The following is a 6,042-nucleotide window of genomic DNA, read 5'->3' on the forward strand; positions in this document are numbered from 1 at the left end:
TTTTCTCTAATTTTTTTCATTTTTTTTCAATTTTTACTAATTTTTACAAAAATCTGCGGATATCCGCGGAGACACAGGTCCCCAGCGAATACGTGGTCTTCGTTACCCGTCATGGGGATGGGGCGGGGATGGGGACAGATATTGGGATGCCCCCCGCCCCATGGGGACCCGTTGCCATCCCTAAACATGCTTACGAGGAGGAAGAAGAGGGCATTGGTGTCATTTCACAACAAAACTAGGGTTTAGAGAAACAGAAACGGATCCCCTTAAAATACCCTTCACTCCAAATAACTAGTTCATTTGATACTGCGGCTGCTACGTGTTGGAGCTTCCATTCTCTCCAAATATCTCAAGAGCGCAAATCTGCACCGCAACCATGGCCACTTCTGCCGCCGCCACAACTGCCGCATCGCCACGCCAGCTGTCGCAGAAGGAGCAGGACATCCAGATGATGCTTGCTGCTGAGGTCCACCTCGGAACCAAAAATTGCGACTTCCAGATGGAACGCTACGTCTTCAAACGATGAAATGATGGTCAGTCTTTGTGATCTTTTTTGTTTCTCCTTTTGGATTTTAAGTCTGAATATTATTGAAGAGTGTGTTGATTATGGCGAGTTTGAAGGGTTTTTTGCAAAATGTTATATCTTTTCAGTCTCAAATTGTTTATTCTGATATGGATTTTTTCATATTTACTCCAACTGTAGTGAGTAGTTCAGTTCTTGAAATCTAATGCAAACAACACAGATGTGCGTAGTTGTTTTTTTATAATATATTCCTTGCTCTTTTGTGAATTTTGTATTCGATTTTTTTACGTTTATCTTTTCCTGTATCCAAAGTTCCTTTTTTGATATATACTTTTTATAAATTTGTTATAATCTAGTGGTTTGTCAATTTTTCTTTATTTGTTTCGTGTTTTCTATTCAAAGAGTCAGTTTAATTTCTAATCAAGATTTTGATACGAGTAAGTATATTTTGTATGACCACCTTTGTGTTCAAAATAGCTTATTATCATAATTTTATGATAGAGTTTATGAAAGCATTTTTATGTTTGGTTGATTTTTTGTATTCTTTGTTTCCAGGTATTTACATAATTAACATTGGCAAGACATGGGCGAAGCTCCAACTTGCTGCTAGGATTGTTATTGCTATCAAGAACCCGCAGGACATCATTGTTCAGTCTGCTAGGCCATATGGTCAGAGAGATGTCGTTAAGTTTGCACAATACATTATTGCGAATGCAATCGCTAGAAGGCACACTCCTGGAACATTCACTAATCAAATGCAAACATCCTATAACGAGCCTCGTCTACTCATTCTGACTGATCCAAAGACTGATCATCAGGTGCCACTTATGTTATTCACTTGTTTTACTATTAGCTGTCAATATGTTTTTTGTGGGAGTTTGAAATTCTGTTATTAATTGATCTCATCTTGGGTTTGTTTTTCTATTTTTTTTTCAAAAAAATATGTGCAGCCCATTAAGGAAGGTGCTCTTGGAAATATTCCGACCATTGCCTTCTGTGACACCGATTCTTCGATGCGCTATGTTCATGTTGGCATTCCTGCTAATAACAAGGAGAAGCACAATATTAGTTGTCTGTTTTGGTTATTAGCATGGATGGTTCTGCAGATGAGGGGTACTATTCGTCCGGGGCTTAAGTGGGACGTGATGATAAACTAATTTTTGCTCTTAACGGATTGAACTATTATTATTTTGTAGCACTTTTAGATTTATTGTGTATCTCGATGTCTGCATTGTAAGTGTATGATCTCGTATGCACTTATTTAGAACAATCTTTCTTGTTGTCCATACAGGTGTAAAAAATTTCATATTTCAACAAAAGATAATAGTCTTATTATGTGGTTTCCTTTTAACCTTAGCTAAATTTATCAACTTTTCATGTGTAGGTGGATTTATTCTTCTGTAGAGAACCTAAAGAGGCCAAGCAATAAGAGGAGGAGGAATTACCAGCTGCCCCAAAATATGCCATTCAAGATTTTGGTGCTGCTGGCATTGCCAGCTTCCCCACAGCTGATGGAGAATGGGGGCTGTTACAGCTGAACAATCCTGGACTGAACCAGTTCCTCAGCAACCCATTGCTGCTGCTCCTGCTACCAGACGCCGGTAAGAATAATTATTTTCACTCTAGATCTGTTATATTTGATGCAACATAATTGTCGTATTTGCTTCTAATATGTTCTAGTCAAATAATTTTGGGTTGTTGTGTTGAATCATTCTCCCTCGATATGCAAGAAAATATGTGCTTCTTAACATAGTTCTGTCGAAAACTGTGATGGCAATTTATTTGACCCAAGTTCTTTTGTATCCGCAGCTGCAGGTGATTGGAAACTAGTTCCAGCTCCACAGGCATCCGTTCCTGCACCTGGAGGTGTTGCTCCCACTGGTTGGAACTAGGCATCGAGTTTGAAATTTTGTTTCTATGTTTTCTTTGCTTCCTGAGTAATTTTTCTTCCGGGATTATTTCTTTAGAAAACATGCATATTTAGTATTTTGTAGTCTTGGTATTGAGTTTTAAAATTTTGTTGACGTATCGATGGAAGCTTGTTTAGTTTCAACAATTTAAGAGGAATCGTAATGGAAGTTTGAGCAGTTAATTGACAACAATATGCTACTTTTTGCGTGGCAAATTTTTTCTTGGTGATTGTTCTTAGTTTGATTAGTATTGAAAAATATAGATAACTTCAGTATATATGCAAAAGTACAATAAAATAAACTTAGGTATTTTCTTAAAATATATGAAGATCTAAAGTTAATTATTAATTTATTATAAGTCATTTTGTAAACAAGAAATTTTCATAATGTTTACGGGCATAGTTTTGACATGGATTTTTTTAATTAAATAAAATAATCATAATTCACAAGTCATATTAAATATTTATTATTTTAAGGATAAATTTAAATTGGTGTTCAAAAAATTTTAGGTTGTGTACTTTGATCTCAAATGAATTCGTCTTTAGAGATTCTCGAAATTTAATTATAGAGTAATTATCAAATCAGTTCCCAAGAATTTTAAAATTGGACATTTTAGCCCCCCAAAAAATTAATATATAGAATCAATTATGAAGGTTTGTAAATAAGTTTGTAAATTTTAAAAACAGACATTTTAGTCTCCAAAAACAAATAATGTACAAGTCAATTCTCAACGTTTCTCTTCGACATAACAGTCTTTTGTCCAAAAATAAAATTATTATTATTATTATGTAACTGTTTTTTTATTTCAAGTTAGTTTGCGTTAAGAAGTTTAGCTATTTTGTTGGAGAAGACACCATAACTTGGCTATCTTTTAATGAAAATTTATTTTTATTTTCAGTTGTGTTGAATACTGAACTTTTAAACTTCTTTAATTGTCGTATTTGAATTTCTTTTATCGTTAAATTTCATTGGATCAAGACTTTGTTAGCTATTGTGTATTTGTGCTTGTTGATTTCAATGTTATGACTTTGTGAAATAGTATGGTAGTATATTTTTTGAATCGATTGAAAAAACCGAACAAACCGAACCAAACCAAACCGATTTTAATTAGTTTGGTTTGGTTCGTATGGCCTCGATAAAAAAACCGAACCAAACCGCACCGCGAACACCCCTAGCGCCCAACTCCACCAAAATTCCAAGTAATGGGCACCAAAACTCCAAGTGCACTTTTCACTCCCAACAATCCAAAGAGTTTCAAAGCCCATCACTAAGTACACCATGCCCACCGCCAAGTGCCTAACCAACTCCTAGGAAGTTTCAATTCAAATCAAGATTCAAGATTTAAATGATTTGTTAGCAACAACCTCTTCTAGAAAGATACGATTTGGTTGTTAGGATTTAGATTAGATTAAATTTAAATTTAAATAAGTTATCTTTCTCTTTAAAAGACAAGATTAGTTTTTAAATTTCAGATAGGTAGGAAGTTAGATATAAATAAATAAACAAGGTTCACAAAATAGAGATCATCTTTAACCGAATATTTCCTTCTTTAGTTTTAGTTATTTTCTTCTCTACCATGAGTAACTAAACCTCTCTTGTTAAAGGTTAGGAGTTCTATTTTATTTTTATAGGTTAGTAATGCAAGTGTTTTCTTTATTTTGATTCATGTTTTTCTACTTTTTCAGGATTAAGTTTCGTTCTTCATCTTTAATAGTTAGAAGTATTAGAAAATATTCTAATTTTGTCTTGGATTCCGTTATTACTTTAGAAAATTTAATATTGAAATTAGCTCTAAACTTTTTGTCATGATTTTTAACTTGACTAGGAATAGTATTTTGAAAATTGTGTGGCTTTAAATAAAAAACGTTCTTCATCTTTTCTCTTAATTAATTGACCAAGAAATTGGCAATTAATTAAGTTAAGAAAAATTAAATTGTCAAAGAATTAGAATTTGATTATAAATAATTTGTTGTGAAAAGATTTTTACTTGAGTCAAAGTAAGGAAACACAAGCATCGGGCAGGTTGGCCAGGTCTTTCCTTGTTGTTCTGTTCTCGCCACGAGAAAGACGCACAGAAGAGGTATGCCCAACGTGCGGAGGATCCATTGAGAGTGTGTCTGTTGTCTCGGTAAGGAACTTTACGAGATTTCCCCTATTGTATTGAATTAACAAAAAAAAAACTTGTCAGTGTTTTCTAAGAATATAACATCTCCGAAACCTTTAACATTCCCTATCCTTAATTACTTCCTAATTCTCTATGGTAGCGTTTGGTAGAAAGATAGAGATTGAAAAACTGAGACTGAGAGACAGAGACTAAAATAAATCTCAGTATTCTGTTTGGTACAAAGTGGGAGACATAAATTGAAACAAGAATAAAACTCTAATTTAATTTGTACAAAAGGTAAAATTGGAATTAATTAATTGAAATGAGGGTATTTTAGGTATAAAATGTTATTAAAATTTCAGTCTCCGTCTCTAAAAATTTCAGTCTCCTGTGTCCCCACTTTTTAGAGGTACTGAAATTTTGAAGACAGAGACAGAAATTTCAGTACCAGTCTCTGAGCCAAGAAACATGATTCAGGGTCTTCGTTTCTCAGTCTTTATTCCAGTACCTCAAAACAAATGCTACCTAAGCCTTCTCTCGTTCTCTCAATTCTCCTCTTCACTGTTCCTGCTTCTAATTCAAGATCCACAACCCTCTTGCCAATGTTTGATGGACCTAATTAGAGATTTAATTAGATATTGCTTGCTTTAATCCGTTAATCATCGTTAGGGGTGGGAAAACGGGATGAACCCGTCAGGTTAGGATTTAGAGCCCGCCAAATTAAAAAAATCTGCCAAACCCGCACCGCCAAATTGGTGCGTTTTGGCAGGGCGGGGCAGGCCGATCCGCCGGTCCGAATTTTTTATTTTTCTTTTTTTTTATTAAATAAAAAGTGATTACTATTATAAAATTAATAATTATACAATTTTCAAACACTTTTTTTGTTTTTGTTTTTATTCTTCTTTTAGTTATTAACTTTATTTATCTTATTTTACAATTTTGCATATTTGTTCAAATTATATGACTTATTTTTCAAAATAAAGATAGTTCTATTTTTATATTATTATTTTGAACAATTTTATTGAAGTTAAAAATTAAAAAAAAAAGATAGTAAAAAAACTTATATTATAATTTGACTATTTTTTATTTTTATTTAATTTTTTAATTACTATATTTTAGTTCACTTTAATGAGTGTTATTTAAAAAAAAAAGTCAAGCGGGCTAACCCGCCGACCCACCAATCCGCCATAAAATGGGACAGACTAGCATTTTGAACCCATTTTAGTTGGCGGGACGGGTCGGCCCGTCCCGTTTATGGGACGGCCTAGGCGGGGCGGGGTGAGTTGGGGCAGACTTGCCACGCGTAATCATCGTGAGAACGACATTCACTCACCGTAATATTACTTGATGTAATTTAGTCAACTTGCCAATAATACAAGCATATCAATTTTGGTTCAATAGTGTACTTTACATAAAAGTGTATTTGAAACTATTTTTAAAATCAATTTCATTTGGTTCGAAATGAAATAAATTAAAATGAAGTATATTTAAATTTATGTAAAATA

The 6,042-nt window shown here is 33.6% G+C and overlaps 1 pseudogene; it reads left to right on the top strand.

Annotated features, from left to right (window-relative positions):
- Positions 1-254: 254 nt before the first annotated feature.
- LOC112740261 (small ribosomal subunit protein uS2-like) lies at positions 255-1,680 on the top strand (annotated as a pseudogene).
- Positions 1,681-6,042: the final 4,362 nt, after the last annotated feature.

Source organism: Arachis hypogaea, chromosome 2 (assembly GCF_003086295.3).
Source record: "Arachis hypogaea cultivar Tifrunner chromosome 2, arahy.Tifrunner.gnm2.J5K5, whole genome shotgun sequence".
Lineage (NCBI taxonomy): Eukaryota > Viridiplantae > Streptophyta > Magnoliopsida > Fabales > Fabaceae > Arachis > Arachis hypogaea.